Here is a 19,022-nt window from a genome sequence, read left to right on the forward strand (position 1 = left end):
TAGGATGATCAATTGTCAAGATCCTCTACTCTGAAAATAATTGTAAAGACTGAGGACTCCAACTGAAAGAATTGAACATAGAGAACCATAGCACATGTGTGCTAATCAGATTCAGTCCAACTGTTGCAGTAAGATTATTAAAACAAAATCTGTGTGTGGGTTTTAATATGATCCTGTCTTCACATTCAAGCAAGAGGTGAAATCATAATCCCCTACAGATCACTGTATTAAAGTGAAGTACTGAGGCTGAGGGAACTGGGCTTATTTAGTCTGCAGAAGAGAAGAATGAGGAGGGATTTGATAGCTGCTTTCAACTACCTGAAGGGGGGTTCCAAAGAGAATGGAGCTCGGCTGTTCTCAGTGGAGGCAGATGACAGAACAATGAGCAGTGGTCTCAAGTTGCAGTGGGGGAGGTCTAGGCTGGATATTAGAAAACACTATTTCATGAGGAGGTGAAGCACTGGAATGGGTTACCTAGGGAGGTGGTGGAATCTCCATCCTTAGAGGTTTTTAAGACCCATCTTAACAAAGCCCTGGCCGGGATGATTTCATTGGTGTTGGGCCTGCTTTTAGCAGGGGATTGGACTAGATGACCTCCTGAAGTCTCTTCCAGCCCTAATATTCTATGATTCTACCAGCCACATTATACTATATAAGTTACAGCAGTGTGTGTTTTATGTTTTACCCTCAGCAATGTGTTTGAAAGGGTACTATGGAAAGCAGGAGAACCCAGGATCATATTCCTCTTTACATACAGATGCATGTGAAACATCATTCCTATTATCACTATGCAGCACAGAATCCAGAAAACCTCAAGGATTATTATTGAGAATTGACAACTACGGAGCAGTTCCCCAGGAATGTCATTTGGAAAGGATATTTCCAAGATCTTGCATGCACCTATATCAAAATACGATTAAAAATCCCTAACTGAAGGAGGTGGGTATGTTGAATCTTTAACTAAGAGACCCTTTCTTCCATCAAAAATCCCTCAAAATTGGCAATCATGCGAACCTAAGGTTATTTTACTAAATCTATATTTAAGCACCTCTATCACAAGTCTTATTTCTGATGTTCTGAGCATCCACATTCCCATTAAATCAAACCTCAGAAAGTCAGCACCTCTGAATATCAGGCTACCTATTAAGGAACTAACTTTAATGTGAAAAATTTTGCCGAAGCTTTTAGTAATCAGTTGTGTCAACCAACACACACCTTTTACCTAATTTGATACATATTAAATTAGATATGGTAGTTACTGCATTATGAATTGTTAGGATATAGATATTCAGGCCTGTCTGCAAAGGCCTATACTTTAAGAATTTATGTGTATTCTTATCACTTAGCTAGTTATAGAGGTATAAAAGAAAGAATCAAAGATCACTGTCTGTCTCTGTAATGGCCTTCTCTTACTGTGACAGGCTAAGGCCGTCAGCTAAGATGTAGTTAGGCAGCCATAAGCTGGGAAGTGTATGGTCACATCCTCACATTCCAAACTAGTCATATTGAAATAAGGTGCTATTGGGCTATTAGGAACACAATCCTGCCCTGATATTTCTATCACCTCCATAGAAAGGGAAGAGCCTAGAAGATGTAAAAGAAAGCTTAGTTTGATAGCATCCTGTCTGGCAAGAACTCACTTATCAATAGACACAGCTGAAAAACCCTTATGTCTGTATAGGTGTAGTTGTGAAATCCTCACTTCTGTATTGTTTTGTATGTTTATTTGCATGGTCTCTGTCTGGTTCTGAGATTGTTTCTGTCTGCTGTATAATTATTTTTTTGGGTGTAAACTAATAAAGGTGGTGGAATATAATTGGTTAAACCATGTTACAATATGTTAGGATAGGTTAGTTAAATTTCAGTAAAATGATTGGTTAAGGAATAGCTAAGCAAAACTCAGGTTTTACTATATAGTCTGCAGTCAATCAGGAAGGGGGGGAATGGGAACAGGGACTGGGGATGGGGGAATTAAAATCATGTTTTGCTAAAGGGGGGAATGGGAACAGGGGATGGGACCAGGAACAGGGACACAGGTAAGTCTCTGTGGTGTCAGAGCTGGGAAGGGGACACTAAGGAAGGAAACTGGAATCATGCTTGCTGGAAGTTCACCCCAATAAACATCGAATTGTTTGCGCCTTTGGACTTCGGGTATTGTTGCTCTCTGTTCATGCGAGAAGGACCAGGGAAGTGAGAGGGTGAAGGAATAAGCCCCCTAACATGAATAATATCCGCTAAACATTAAAAGATAAAGGGAGGGACAGCTCAGTGGTTTGACCATTAGCCTGTTAAATCCAGGGTTGTGAGTTCATTCCTTTAAGGGGGCCACTTAGGGATCTGGGGCAAAAATCAGTACTTGGTCCTGCTAGTGAAGGCAGGGGGCTGGACTCAATGATCTTTCAAGGTCCCTTCCAGTTCTAGGAGATAGGTATATCTCCAATTATTATTTTATTTTTAAGGTTTGGTTATGGGTTTCAGAGCTTTTCTTCTTTAGGTAACTAGCTTGAATTAGACCAAGATCATTAGTGAATAAAAGCTTTCTAATGACATTTTAGCAGCCTAATATACATAAAATGAATTGGTGGTCTTATACCAGTTCCAAGTAACAAAAGCAACCAGTACAACTGGCACATTTTTAAGCATCCTTAGCAGAGAGGACTGGGATTAATTGGACATGGAAAATAAATTATACCTCTTCACCCTTAGGTACTTGATCTCAGTCAAGGTTCAAGAAAACTGGTTGCACAACTTAGTGGAACTTTTCACTGCTTCTACCCATGTTGTATCAGATCTGCTCAGTCTCTAGAGCTATTTGGCATCACCAACATTATTTCACTGGCACTGTGGGAGCCTCAGGCACTGATGCACCTCAGTTCCTCATATTCTCTGCCCGTGGCACATAACAGTCTAGTCTCCTGTGGGATGTAATACTTTGGTCTAATTTTGTTGCTGGCATTAGCATATGGGTGCTGTCATAATATGACTTTGACTTCTGTATTTGGGGAGCCAAGGGGCGGGGGGTGGGAGATGAGGCTCCACAGGGGATCCAGATGCAGCAGGGGGGGTCTTAGCAGGGCAGGCCTTTGGATGCAGGGAGTGACGCTTGGTGGTGTTGTGATTCAGATGTGGGGGGCTTGGTAGGGCTCAGCAGGAGGGTCTGGGTTTGTGGGGTCTCTGGAGGCAGGGGGTGAGGCTCAGTGGGGTGGGGATTCAGGTGCGTGGCACTTGGGAGGGAGGTCTGGATGCACTAGAGTTGGGCAGATGCGGGTGCAGCTCCCCATACTGTGACCTCTCCCCTTTGCAGCTGAGGAGTGATGTGGGCAGGAAGTGGAGCGGGTGTGTGTGTGAAGCTTCCCGGAGCCAGGAAAGGTTCCTGGGGGTGGTTCAGACTTGACCCTGGTGGCTCCCTGCAGGGGGACTCCCATAGTCCTTCCGCCCCACCCTTACAGCCAGGACTAGCAGCTGAGCACTCACCTGTGTGGGGAAGTGGCTCAGCTGCCTTGTTCTTATGGAAAATGGCACCAAACTGGAGCTCTGCTGTAAAGGTCGCTGCTCTTCTGCCCTTTGTTTCACGGTCCATGTGGAGAAACTGACCGGCAGGCATGGAGTGCCTTGCATCACCACTTGTGCACCCATGCAATGTTCCTCTGTGCCCTCCAAGAGAACTGGGGGGGATGGTGAGCAGCAACGCCAGGCTGTGTGCCTGCCGGTCAGTTTCTTCATATAGGCAGTGTGATGAGTTATCAGGAGCTACTTTCCTGCCCTCCCCTTATGCAGACCATAGACTCATAGATTTCAAGGTCAGAAGGGACCATTATGATAATCTAGTCTGACCTCCTGCACAATGCAGGCCACAGAATCTCACCCATCCACTTCAATAACAAACCCCTAACCTATGTCTGAGTTATTGAAGTCGTCAAATTGTGGTTTGAAGACCTCAAGCTGCAGAGAATCCCCCAGCAAGTGACCTGTGCCCCATGCTGCAGAGGAAGGCGAAAAAGCTCCAGGGCCTCTGCCAATCTGCCCGGGAGGAAAATTCCTTCCCGACCCCAAATATGGCGATCAGTTAAACCCTGAGCATGTGGGCAAGACTCACCAGCTAGCACCCAGGAAAGAATTCTCTGTAGTAACTCAGATCCCACCACATCTAACATCCCATCACAGATCACTGGGCGTACTTACCTGCTGATAATCAAAGATTAATTGCAAAATTAATTGCCAAAATTAGGCTATCCCATCATACCATCCCCTCCATAAACTTATCAAGCTTAGTCTTGAAGCCAGATATGTCTTTTGCCCCCACTACTCCCCTTGGAAGGCTGTTCCAGAACTTCACTCCTCTAATGGTTAGAAACCTTCATCTAATTTCAAGTCTAAACTTCCTAGTGTCCAGTTTATATCCATTTGTTCTTGTGTTCACATTGGTACTGAGCTTAAATAATTCCTCTCCCTCCCTAATATTTATCCCTTTGACATATTTATAAAGAGCAATCATATCCCCCCATATTCTTTTGGTCATATTCTTTTGGTTAGGCTAAACAAGCCAAGCTCTTTGAGTCTCCTTTCATAAGACAGATTTTCCTTTCCTCGGATCATCCTCGTAGCCCTTCTCTGAACCTGTTCCAGTTTGAATTCATCCTTCTTAAACATGGGAGACCAGAACTGCATACAGTATTCCAGATGAGGTATCACCAGTGCCTTGTATAACGGTACTAACACCTCCTTATCTTTGCTGGAAATACCTCACCTGATGTATCCTAAAACTGCATTAGCTTTTTTAACGGCCATATCACATTGGAGGCTCATAGTCATCCTGTGATCAACCAATACTCTGAGGTCCTTCTCCTTCTCCGTTACTTCCAGCTGATGTGTCCCCAATTTATAACTAAAATTCTTGTTATTAATCCCTAAATGCATGACCTTGCACTTTTCACTATTAAATTTCATCCTATTACTATTACTCCAGTTTACAAGGTCATCCAGATCTTCCTGTAAGATATCCTGGTCCTTCTCTGTGTTAGCAATACCTCCCAGCTTTGTGTCATCCTCAAACTTTATTAGCACATTCCCACTTTTTGTGCCAAGGTCAGTAATAAAAAGATTAAATAAGATTGGTCCCAAAACCGATCCCTGAGGAACTCCATTAGTAACCTTCCTCCAGCCTGACCTTTCAGTATGACCCGTTGTAGTCTCCCCTTTAATAGTTCCTTATCCACCTTTCAATTTTCATATTAATCCGCATTTTATTTTCAATTTAGCTAATAATTCCCCATGTGGAACAGTATCAAATGCCTTGCTGAAATCGAGGTAAATTAGATCCACTGCATTTCCTTTGTCTAAAAAATCTACCTTCTCAAAGAAGGAGATCAGATTGGTTTGGCACAATCTACCTTTTGCAAAACCATATTGTATTTTGTCCCAATTACCACTGGCCTCAATGTCCTTGACTACTTTTTCCTTCAACATTTTTTCCAAGACCTTGCATACTACAGATGTCAAACTGACAGGCCTGTATTTGCCCAGATCACATTTTTCCCTTTCTTAAAGATAGGAATTATGTTAGCAATTCTCCAGTCGTACGGTACAACCCCTGAGTTTACAGATTCATTAAAAATTCTTGCTAATGGGCTTGCAATTTCATGTGCCAGTTCCTTTAATATTCTTGGATGAAGATTATCCGGGCCCTCCAATTTTGTCCCATTAAGCTGTTCAAGTTTGGCTTCTACCTCGGATGTGGTAATATCTACCTCCATATCCTCATTCCCATTTGTCATCCTACCATTATCCCTAAGCTCCTCATTAGCCTCATTAAAGACTGAGGCAAAGTATTTGTTTAGATATTAGGCCATGCCTAGATTATCCTTAACCTCCATTCCATCCTCAGTGTTTAGTGGTCCCACTTCTTCTTTCTTTGTTTTCTTCTTATTTATATGGCTATAGAACCTTTTACTACTGGTTTTAATTCCCTTTGCAAGGTCCAACTCTATATGGCTTTTGGCCTTTCTCACTTTATCCCTACATGATCTGACCTCAATAAGGTAGCTTTCCTTGCTAATCCTCCCCATCTTCCACTCCTTGTAGGCTTTCTGCTTTTTCTTAATCATCATGTGGGGGGAAACTGCCCAGCAGACACAGAGCTTCATTGAGTCAAAGCAGGACCAACCCCAACTATATCATCCCAGCCAGGGCTTCATGAAGCCGGGCGTAAAAAACCTCTAAGGATGGAGATTCTACCACCTCCCTAGGTAACCCATTCCAGTGTTTCACCACCCTCCTCATGAATAGTGTTTCCTAATATCCAACCTAGACCTCCCCCACTGCAACTTGAGACCATTGCTTCTTGTTCCATCATCTGCCACCAGAGAGAACAGCTGAGTTTCATCCTCTCTGGAACCCCGCTTCAGGTAGTTGAAGGCTGCTATCAAATCCCGCCTCACTCAATGCAAATAAAGACACAGGCTGCCCTCACAAAGGATTATGTCCTCACAAATCCTCACAAATCATGTTATAACAAAGGATGGCCAATTCCTAGTCACCATATGTGACCCAGCCAAGAGACAAAGTAACCTGGAGGATGAGGGAATCAGTCAATAAGACTGAGGGCAGAAAGATGCCAGATGAGGCAAGGAGTGACAAGCACTCTTGCTTCAGTAAATACGGTTGAACATGCTGGAATGTCTTGTAGAAGAATGAAATGGGTCACCAATAAACCCTGATGATTATAGGCTACAAAATGAGATATTCTGAAGCAATAAAAGTTTGCTCTCTAATGGCAAAAACTATTGCTTTTGAGCTATATAAAGTATTTACCTGGATAGGAGTTCTGCCTGGATAGGAGTTTTCTGGGGCACCTGGAATTGGTCACTGGCAGAAGACAAGATACTGGGCTAGATGGATCTTTGGTCTGACCCAGTATGGCCGTTTTTATGTTCTTATGATATCTTGACTGACAGATGGACCAATTTTTCATCAGAACATATGACACTGCACAAAATTTAGATTATCTTTGAGATCTTATGGAAATTTTAACATTCAATTACTCTTAAAAAGAAGCTCAAATCCATCATGGGAGAAACAGTTATCTATGTGATCTTGGGTTTACTCCATTTTTATACCATGTCTTTGGAGCTCTCCTTATTTTGCAGAGCTTGAGAGAGGAGTTCTTCAGCTACATTGCCAATATGTTGCAGCATATCTGAGTAATTTCAACCTAGAGCTGTAGGCAGATGCTTTTGCCAGAATGGCAGAAGAAAAACTGTTTTAGTGGGAAGGGATGTCTTAGAGGAAAATGGTTGTGCAGGGCTGAGAAACTACAGCATTAGATTGTAAACTAATCTGGGGCAGGTAACATATTTTTGTTCTGCGTTTGTCCAGTGCCTAGCACCTTGCTGCTACAGTGATATAAAGCAAACAAATACATAAATAAATATTAATACAGCCAATGATGAGACAGTGAACACCCAAGGGAAAAGGTGGCTTCTTTCACAGACTGCTTGACCACCTGGTGAGTAGAAAAGATTCTCCATGTCTCCCTGAGGCAAGGAAAACCTAGGGAGAAAACTCCTTAAAAACTTTCTGATTGACTTTTGGGTCATAGAGAGGAAAGACAAGGCCTAGTTAAGGACTGCACTAAGTGAGCTTCAGGGATTGATCTGACTCAGAGCACTGATCCTTGATCAATGAATTTAACTTCAGAATCTCAGTAAAGAAGTATTTCTTTCCCCCAATATCACCTGGAAGCAAGTCCATCCTTTAGGCTCTTACTATGACCTGTTGGATCTCTAACAATGAGACACCCAGCCAGGTACTGTATGCATCATCCGAGGGCAGAATGGCGGGGAGGGAGTTGTACTACTTTATGGATAAACAATCACTTGTACAGTACCAACCCAGAACACTACTTGAATGACTAATTAGGATTGTTTATCTTTGGAGCACCCGGTCAATCCAACACTTCAAATAAGTAATTTCAAATATGTATTTAATCAGGAATAAGTGTTATGATTCATGAATGGTCTATTTTATTATACATATTTTTAAATATAAGTACCAAACCACAGGGCTTGTAATGGCTATTTAGAAAGTGCTGCTTCTAGTGCAAGACTGATTACAGTAAACCTCTAATTATATGCTCTGGTGAGATCCATGTGTGCGTGCTCTCTCACTCACACGCACACACAAACATACACACAATAATTTCTAGAGCTTAAACCAGAACTCTGACTTTAATTCAAAATATCAGTGACTTTTTAGCCCTTACATGCTGGCTTACCCATGCATAACTGCTAGTACAATCTGTTCTACAGTGCTGTACACCATTGAAGGCTGACGAGAATGATACGTTCTCTATCTGATTTTAATGTGTAATGATGATTTCTAAAGGATGGCAGTTTGTTAGAAAAATGCTTGTGAGGTTATCCTTGAGTATGCCAAACAACTTAACAAAAATTTAAACAATACTCAGGCCTCACAAATCAGTTATTAACCTAGCCCTAATGTGTCACAAAAACCACTGTGGGCAAAGACCTTTGCAGCTGTTTCATGGTATGTTCCTACTTCTTTTACTGCAAAGTTGGCAGTACTGTAACAGCTGAACAGCCAAACATTTCCCTTAGGTATCTGTTAATGAGCCTCTTCAATCATATTCATTATCTCAGCAATTTGGTTTTTATAAGTCTGTTTACAAGAAACTAAGACATCCACGCACAGACATATTTCTAAACCTTGTCTCATCAATTGTGATCAGTAAAATACTGAGATTGTAACTGCAGCTGGTGCAGCTACCTTGATCTCTGTACTTACCTTACGTAGTCTATTAAGTTACTATGTGAAACTCTCATAACTGTTTATTGGCAGATAGTGAAAAGCTAAGAAAAGACTAGGCTATTCTGGTTATATTATATCGTACTCTTAGTGGGCTGGAGTGAATATCATCTGGTAGTCTGGTAACAGCTGTGGCCAAACAAGGCTAGCTAGATGACAGAAAGGCGATAGTTGTTGCTGCAGCTTAGAGTGGATGTTTCCTGTGGCCGAGAATCAGGAAGAGAGCAAAGACCAGAAAATAAATCAAAGCACTTGCTGATCCTGCTAATACAGAAGTCAAGGAAATTAGCCACACTCCTTGAGAAGCGTCACAGCTTTCTATTATCAGTGGGCCCCACTCTGTTTTGGATTTGAAAGCTAGAGAAATGTAGAAATAAAAGATTGCAAAACATGGAACATTATTTAGCAGCAAATATTGTACTTGAGCTACTTATTCATGAAGATGGAGCACAAATGTAAAATATGTCATGTTAGCAGTGATCGGCTCAGATAAGTAGCTAATAAGTTGGCGATCTCAAAAGATCAGTCTCTCAGGAGATTTCCAGTATTCCTGGTTTTGGCTGGAATAGATTTATTGCAGAAGATGCCTCTCTCATAGATTCTGCCTTGATTACTCACACTGAGCGTGTAATAGTGAGGAGTTGTGAAAGACAGCACCAAACATGATAGGAGTAGCAGAATCTAGCTGAGAATATTTTGGTACTTTCATTTCCAGTCAGAAGAAAAAGAGGAACACACAACTTATTTTTATGTTAATCAAATGTTTTTTTCTGATGCAAATTATGTGGTCCCTATTCAGCCATTATTTAGGCAATACTCCCATTAGATTAGATGACAGCATTGCCAATGCAAAAATGGAATAAGAATTTCAGTACTTTTCCCAGTGTAAATATTAGCCAAACGTATTCAAACCCATTTGTGTTGGGTTCAGGTTTTAGATGAAAGTTCAGTACAGTACTAATTTTCAGGGTGGATACAAATCAATTTAAAAAAAAATTAAAAAAAATCAGATTTTTTTAATTTAAATTGGATTTTTTTGATAAAATGATTTTTGAGGAAAAAGCTAGCTAAAGAGTTTTAATTAAGATACATTATAGCTCAAAGATATGTCATTACGGAATAGGGATTATAAATTCTAATTCTATAGTATGAGACAATATATTCATGTAATGTTTAAGAAAAGTTTTGTAAATTAATTCCAATAGTTCATGGATTAGGGACCCAATTTTATGGGATTCCAGGGGCTTCTGTATAGATTATTTAAATTAATCTATCTACCCAATGGGACTCAGCGCTCAGTCTAGAAGATACCATCAGAGATGCTTAGTTTTGCAGTTCTCAAACTGTGGATTTGTGTCTCCAGAGATAACATGCTTGTTAACAGCAAAAATGTTTTTAAAATAAAATAAATAAATAATATATAGAGGTGAGAAATCACAGACCCCAACTCTATTGTCCCTCTGCAAATTTGTGTACACAGAGTCAATCCCTTACCTCTCTCTAAAAGTGCAAAGTTTCAAAAAGTTCAATGAATAGAAGATTGTTGGGGGCGAATAGGTCTGGATAAGGAGAAAAAGTCCGGAGATAAATGTGAGAAGGGAGGGACAAGTGGTAGAAATAGAAGTGAAACTGTTTGCACAGCATATTCCAGAAGTCTTGAGGTCTTTCTGAGTGCCGCCTTCATTGATTTGAGATCTACCATACCATTCTCTCACTAGAAGGGAAAACCTATAATGGCAGCAGGCCATAAAAAGAGACCCAGTTTGGGAATATTTTAATGAATTTCTTCTACCTGTGAGTAAGACAGGCATGCGTGCAAAATGCAAACAGTGCAACAAAGAAATGGAAGGCCTGGTTGCCTCAATGAAACAACATCATGAGAAGTGTTCCTTCTCAGGGGGAAGCTGTGTTAAAGATGATGAAAGGAACATGTCTGAACATGCAGGATCTTCAGGTTGTTCAATTTTTTTATTTCATACTTCCTTCTTAAGGACTGCCTGTCTTCCTTCTGGACTATTCTTGAATTCTCATGTTTGAGCAAAAAATATAGTTGTTACTCTATGTGTAAGCGGGGGAATGGTCCCGCTATTGTGGGGAACTTTCCTGGCTTCTGTGCTACCCCGGTGAAGTGGGCTAGCGAAAGGATCTGAGTCCTCGCTCCCACTTCCTTTACCCAGAGGCCTCCCTGCCCTTGAGGACTCTCCTGTTGGCAGAGTTCTCGTAGCCCCAACAAGACTGGGCCCAGGATTCCTGGGGGGCTCAACCCCCAACCCTGCTGTGGCCACCTAGGACAGGGGCTAAGGTGTCCCCACTCCGGGGTACCCTTTCTGCACTGGGCACCTCCCTGACCCACTGATTATTCCATACAATTTAAAGCAAATACAAGTTGTTTACTTAACAATCAATTTAAAGAAAAGAATAAGAATAAATGGGAACGGTTACAGGGAAACACATCACCCTGCTCTGCGGCAGGGAACATTACCAACAATGTCTCTGGACATCAAGGCACTTTGCAGTCTGTTCCTTGTAGGCCCCAGGCCTCCTTCTCAGGCCCTGGCTTTGCTGCAGGGATGCTGTGGGTGGGACACTTGAAATGGTGGTGACCACACACCTCAGGGCTTTGGGTGGTGGGATCCTTCTTCCCAGTGCCAGCCCCCCAGTCAGGTTAAGATCCCCTCCCAGCCTGGCCTGCATGGACCCTTGGCTGGGGTGTCTTCCTGCGCTGGGCCCTTTTACCAAGGTTCCCCCCTTGGCTGGCCCCAGTTGCTCACCATGCTCTGGCTCTCTGGTTGCAGCTGTGCTCCCAGCACAGGATCTGCTCTCCCTGGGATGTGCCTCTGGCTCTCTGGCTGCAGCTCCGCTCCCAGCACAGGATCTGCTCTCTCTGGGCTGTGCCTCTGGCTCTTTGGCTGCAGCTCTGGCCCCTCTGGATCTGGCCTGGCTCTGTTCTCCAGCTCAGCTTGGGCCCCTGCTTGCTTTGCTCAGCCCCACTCCGTCTGACTCCGGCACATTCCTGCTCACATGGAGGACGGGACCCACCCTGGCCTTCTGTCTTCCTGATTAGCCAGCCTGCCCTGTCAATCAGGCTGACCTGGAGCATTGGCCTCTTGTCATTGTTCCTGGGGACTGTCAGTCTCAGGGTCCTGATTTGCCATCGATCCCTCCCCTTTTAGTGCTGGGAGCTAGCAACCAAAACACCCCCCTGAATGTTAGTAAGGGGGCAACAGTCCCCTTACATATGGTACTATCATTTTAGATTCAGTTGTGATAAAAAATAAATAGCTGAAATGGGCAGATCTTCCTTTTACAATTTCACCTTTAAAGTAGTACTGAGTGTCAGTGAATGCAATGAGTAATACTAAATGAGCAGTATGGTAATAATACTTAAATAACTGCATTGACTTATTTTGTTTACCAGCAGATTGCAAAAAGAGATAATTGCCCGGTTTGTTTATGCAAAAAACTCTCCTTTGCGTATGATAGAGAACCCACACTTCATTAACATGGTTCAGTCATTAACACTAGGATACAGTCCACCCAACAGAGCAGATGTCGCAGGCAAATTGCTGGATAAAGTGTATGAAAGATAAATTGGGCAGTGTGCAAAAGGTCTAGAGGGTAAAATTGTTAACATGAGTCTTGATGGGTGGTGCAATGTTTACAATGATCCTGTTGTATGTGCTTGTGTGAGAACCAAAGAAGGGAATGTCTTCCTTATAGAAACAATTGATACATCAGGAAATGCACACATAGCAGAATACTTACAAGAAGTAGCAGTAAAAGCTATAACAAACTGTGAAAAAAATTCAAATGTCTAGTACACAGCTTGTCACAGACAATGCTGCAAATGTATCCAAGATGAGAAGAAATTATTTAGAAGAGTGTGAAGGAAGTCCCAAGCTAATAACATATGGTTGCAGTGCTCATTTCATGCACCTCCTAGCCAAAGATTTCAGTGTTCCAGAAATAAAGTCTAATGTCGTTGAAATTGCAAAAGCCTTCTGTAACAGCCACTTTGCAGCAGCTGTTCTGAAAAAAAAGTGGGAGGAACCAAGCTAACTCTCCCACAAGACGTGGGATGGAACTCAGTAGTGGACTGTTTTGAGCACTATATCAAGAACTGGCCTAATCTGATGACAGTTTGTGAACAAAATCATGAAAAAATTGATGGCACTGTCACAGTCAAAGTTCTCAATACTGGGCTTAAGAGAAATGTTGAACACCTGCTGAGTACCCTGAAGCCTATTTCTGTAGCTTTGAACAAAATGCAGGGAAATAGCAGTTTTATTGCTGACGCTGTTGAAATTTGGAAGGAACTGAGTGAGATCTTAAAAAGAGAAATATGCAATGACAGTGTTAAATTACAAGCATTAAAAAAAATGAATGGGACAAGCACTATCTCCAGCTCATTTTCTTGGAAATATTCTCAATACTCAGAACCAGGGTCAAAACTTAACTGCTGAAGAAGAGGAGTTGGCTATGACATGGACATCCAGCAATCATCCCTCCATAATGCCATAATGCCAACTATAATAAACTTCAGAGCTAAGGGGCACCATTTAAGAAATATATATTTGCTGATGATGTTTTAAAGAAAGTCACACCAGTGAACTGGTGGCAGTCATTTAAGCACTTGGATTCAGAGACTGTTGAAGTGATAATTTCAATTTTAACAGCAGTAGCTTCTTGTATTGTTGTAAAAAGAATATTTTCTTCCTTTGAATTAATTCATTCCAAATTGAGAAATCTTTTGGGGCCTGAAAAAGCAGGAAAGCTTGTTTTTCTTTTCCAGATTATGAACAAACAGGAAAATGAAGGTGAAGATGACTGAGTTAGCTGCAGAAGCCAATATTTTAAGTTTCTCAGGTTGACCTGGCTGACAGAGTCGATTTAATTTTTTTTTAATATTGCATTTAACCATTTTAGTTTAAAAAAAACAAAACAAAAAAACCTTTGATTTTAAAAAACTTGAATATTTAACTAAATTCAAAAATTCATACACTTGTTTTGTTAAAATATTATTTGTTTGCTATTGAAGAAAAAATCCAGAATACATAAGTTTGTTGTTTTAGTTAAATAAAACAATTTAAATGTCTGGTGATGTTCTCCTCCAAATATTAATGATTAATCAGTTGAACTGGAGATAGTTCACCTCCTAATGACTTCATAAATATCTGCTTCAATTACCTTTGGTAAATGAAATAACCAAACAATCATTCATTTTCTGATATAGCTGTAAAATTCATCTGAAAAATTTTCAAAATAAATCACTTTAAAAATGTATAGTGTGTACTTTCTAAAAATAAAACCGACGTCTATCTATGAGTTGTGAAGAATATGTATTAAGATTATAACAACCAAAAATAATGTACTTTTTTGTGGAAATCCATGATTAAAACGAGTCTTCCTGACTAGTGATTTAAATCATGATTTACATCAAATTGATTTAAATCAAATCCACCCTGTTAATTTTACCCATTTCTGTTTATCCATCCCTATCTATGAGTGCATGCCCTAGGGCAAATCAGTGTTATTCTTCAAAGAGAAAAACAAACCTATAACAGACATTTGGAAAGTGTAGGGGACAATTTCCTGGTGCAAGTGCTGGAGGAACGAACTAAGGACAGAGCTCTTCTAGATCTGCTGCTCACAAACTGGGAAGAATTCATAGGGGAAGCAAAAGTGGATGGGAACCTGGGAGGCAGTGACCATGAGATGGTCAAGTTCAGGATACTGACATAAGGAAAAAAGGAGAGCAGGAGAATACGGATCCTGTACTTCAGAAAAGCAGACTTTGACTCCCTCAGGGAACTGATGGGCAGGATCCCCTCGTAGAATAACATGAGGGGAAAAGGAGTCCAGGAGAGCTGGCTGTATTTTAAAGAATCCTTATTAAGGTTGCAGAAAAAAAAATCCCATTGTGTAGAAAGAATAGTAAATATGGCAGGCGACCAGCTTGGCTTAACAGTGAAATCGTTGCTGATCTTAAACGCAAAAAGGAAGCTTACAAGAAGTGAAAGCTTGGACAAATGACCAGGGAGGAGTATAAAAATATTGCTCAGGCATGCAGGAGTGAAATCAGGAAGGCCAAATCACACTTGGAGTTGCATCTAGCAAGAGATGTTAAGAATAACAAGAAGAGTTTCTTCAGGCATGATAGCAACAAGAAGAAAGTCAAGGAAAGTGTAGGCCCCTTACTGAATGAGGGAGGTAACCTAGTGACAGCGGATGTGGAAAAAGCTAATGTACTCAATTCTTTTTTTGCCTCTGTTTTCACAAACAAGGTCAGTTCCCAGACTGCTGCACTGGGCAACACAGTATAGGGAGGAGGTGAGCAGCCCTCTGTGAACAAAGAAGTGGTTCAGGACTATTTAGAAATACTGGACGAGCACAAGTCCATGGGGCCGGATGTGCTGCATGCGAGGGTGCTAAAGGAGTTGGAGGATGTGATTGAAGAGCCATTGGCCATTATCTTTGAAAACTCATGGCGATCGGGGGAGGTCCCGGATGACTGGAAACAGGCTAATGTAGTGCCCATCTTTAAAAAAGGGAAGAAGGAGGATCCGGGGAACTACAAGCCAGTCAGCCTCACCTCAGTCCCTGGATGAATCATGGAGCAGGTCATCAAGGAATCAATTCTGAAGCACTTAGGGGATAGTGATCAGGAACAGTCAGCATGGATTCACCAAGGGCAAGTCATGCCTTACTAACCTAATTGCCTTCTATGAGGAGATAACTGGGTCTGTGGATGAGGGGAAAGCAGTGGACGTGTTATTCTTAGACTTTAGCAAAGATTTTGATATGGTCTCCCACAGTATTCTTGCTGGCAAGTTAAAGAAATATGGGCTGGATGAATGGACTATGAGGTGGATAGAAAGCTGGCTAGATTGTCAGGCTCAACGGGTAGTGATCAATGGCTCCATGTCTAGTTGGCAGCCGGTTTCAAGTGGAGTGCCCAAAGGCTCGGTCCTGGGGCCGGTTTTGTTCAATGTCTTCATTAATGATCTGGAGGATGGCGTGGACTGCACCCTCAGCAAGTTTGCAGATGACACTAAACTGGGAGGAATGGTAGATATGCTGGAGGGTGGGGACGGGATACAGAGGGACCTAGACAAATTAGAGGATTGGGCCAAAAGAAACCTGATGAGATTCAACAAGGACAAGAGCGGAGTCCTGCACTTAGGACGGAAGAATCCCATTCACTGTTACAGACTAGGGACCGAATGGCTAGGCAGCAGGAAAGGACCTAGGGGTTACAGTGGACAAGAAGCTGGATATGAGTCAGCAGTGTGCCCTTGTTGCCAAGAAGGCTAATGACATTTTGGGCTGTATAAGTAGGGGCATTGCCAGCAGATCGAGGGACTTGAACACTCTCCTCTATTCAACATTGGTGAGGCCTCATCTGGAGTACTGTGTCCAGTTTTGGGCCCCACACTACAAGAAGGATGTGGAAAAATTGGAAAGAGTCCAGCGGAGGGCAACAAAAATGATTAGGGGGCTGGAGCACATGACTTATGAGGAGAGGCTGAGGGAACTGGGATTGTTTAGTCTGCAGAAGAGAAGGATGAGGCGGGGATTTGATAGCTGCTTTCAACTACCTGAAAGGGGTTTCCAAAGAGGATGGATCTAGACTGTTCTCAGTGGTATCAGATGATGGAACAAGGATTAGTGGTCTCAAGTTGCAGTGGGGGAGGTTTAGGTTGGATATTAGGAACAATCTTTTTCACTAGGAGGGTGGTGAAGCACTAGAATGGGTTACCTAGGGAGGTGGTGGAATCTCTTTCCTTAGAGGTTTTTAAGGTCAGGCTTGACAAAGCCCTGGCTGGGATGATTTAGTTGGGGTTGTTCCTGCTTTGAGCAGGGGATTGGACTAGATGACTTCCTGAGGTCCCTTCCAACCCTGATATTCTATGATCTATGAAAGTATTCATGCCTCCACCTAAATTAACTTTAGAAGTTTGGCTTAAAAGTAGTACATAATATTCAAATGCTAACAATAAACACTACACTAAAATTATTCATGGCTAAAGGTTTGCAAACAAATGATGGGTGTACACATTGTTCTTCAAACTCTTTGGTATACATCATCCCTGAAAGTAACCTAGATACTTAAAACTCACTAACATTTTCCAGAGATTTACCGTGAATTTAGCCTCACAGTTCCTTAACAAATATTGTGGGCCAAAGTCTTGTACAACTATGAACATTTAGGGGCATATCTTCAAATGTAACCAACTACACTGCATTCATTTTCTGACCAGAACTGACTCTGATTATAAAAATAACCTTCACTTCTCAGAATTGTCCCAGGGACAGGTTGTATCTAGGTCAATCCCTAAAGCAATATTTCAGAAGAGAAGACACAAAATGAAGATCACAATGTAAATAATATGATTACCACTGGATGTTCCATCATAGTTGAGGTTTTTGGGCAGATTTGTTACCTCATGAGGAATAAATAACTAAGTGACATGAGACAGCCAGAAAATCAACCTTTCTATAGTTCATGTTCAGCTCACTAGAAATCAGGAACCATATAGTTACTTTTCATAATTATATCTGGAACCCCAGGGTAGGTTAAGTTAAATTAAATTTTGGGTTCTGTCTTTTTCTGGGCTTCCCTTTTCACACCCGCAATTATGTGGCTCCAGTTGAGGTCATTGGACTATCTAATATCTGATTTACAGGTGTAATTACTTTTTCACCCATCTGAATTAGGTAAATTGTACTGGAAAATTGTAAACACTAAAAGGCAGGCCTTGTTTGGAAAATCTGGCCCTAAAGTATATCATTACTTTTTCAGCAGACGTCTCATCCTATACACTGTTGAGAGTCTCCTGCAAGATAAGTGTCTTTATTACCACTGAATTTGGGAGCTGTCAGTACATCTCCAAGACCAGCTCAAAGTATAGTTTCATAAAAGCAAATGAATAATCTATGCTAAAATCATATAGCTTTTGGAATGTACAGTAAATAATAATGCAAGATAAGGAGAAGGAAGAAAGATAAACCAGAAACCTGGAAGCTGAAAAACAAAGGAACCCAAGATACAGAGGTAGAAATAAAGGAGGCGTACAGTACATTTTCAACTATGGAGATTAAATAATACACCTTCGAAGTGTACATAAATTAATGATGTAGTGCCATTTAACTGTTTTAGTTATGTAGGTAAACCACAGATCATTTAAGAATGCTCTTGTGGAATACGTCACAAGAATTCCCTGGCTGAATGAATTATAGCCTTTTTATTTACTGTTGTGATGTACGTTATTTCTTAGGAATTTTTTTTTAAACCTTTTAGATTCTGTTTAATTCTTAGAAGAATCTTGGCATGAACCTTTACATAGGAGTTAGAAGAGGAACCATAGAAGACCTTAAAAGTCCTCTGAATAATGACTATTGTTTACTTCCTGAAGTGAACTTGTATTAAACGAACTGCAACTGGAATGTAAGAAAGGTTTCACTAGCTAACACACTAAGGCATGGATGTGTCTACACTGCAGTTAAACATCCATGGCTGGCCCATATCAGTTGATTTGGATGGGGTCTCAGAGCCTGGATGTCTACACTGCAGTTTTATAGCTCTGCAGTCCAGCCTGAGTCAGCTGACATGGGCCAGTGACAAGTATTAGCTGCAGCATAGAAATGCCCTGTGTGACTTGACATTTTACTGCAGAGTTAGGGGCAGCTGATGTTTTTATTACTAACAGTAAGTAATTATTAACCCTAATGACTCATGTTGGCTTCAATGGCCAGTAGTCAAATATTTCCACTTTTGCTAGTACACAATTAGAACTGGGTGGAATTTTTTCAGCAAATAGTAAGTTTGCTGAAAAATGCATTTTTCATCTATTCACGAATTCAGGTTGCATTTGGTGAATAGTTTCAGCTGAAAAAAGTCCCCCAAAAACCCAATATTTCAGAAATGTTGCAATGGTTTGTTTAGAAAATGTCAAAACAGTTTCAAATTCATAGTCAAACATTTTGTTTGACCTAAACAATTTTTTTCTGGTTTTTCATTTCTGTAAGAAAAAATTTAAAAATTCAGTTTCACTTCAAAACAAAGCAATTTTCTTTTCATATTTTTCTGTTCAGCCACCAAACAGAAAAAAAATCAATTATTTTCTTAGCTCCACATATAATACCATGTTTTGATCATGATTCATTAGCACGCATATTAATTATGCAGAGGTTCACTG

At 41.1% G+C, this 19,022-nt stretch overlaps 1 protein-coding gene across 18 annotated transcripts in view; it reads right to left on the reverse strand.

The window, feature by feature from the left end:
• The window catches only part of NRXN1 (neurexin 1), a 1,269,767-nt gene that overhangs the window by 690,946 nt on the left and 559,799 nt on the right, over positions 1–19,022 (reverse strand). The window lies entirely within an intron of this gene.

The sequence above is a fragment of the Mauremys reevesii genome, linkage group 3 (genome assembly GCF_016161935.1).
Source record: "Mauremys reevesii isolate NIE-2019 linkage group 3, ASM1616193v1, whole genome shotgun sequence".
Lineage (NCBI taxonomy): Eukaryota > Metazoa > Chordata > Testudines > Geoemydidae > Mauremys > Mauremys reevesii.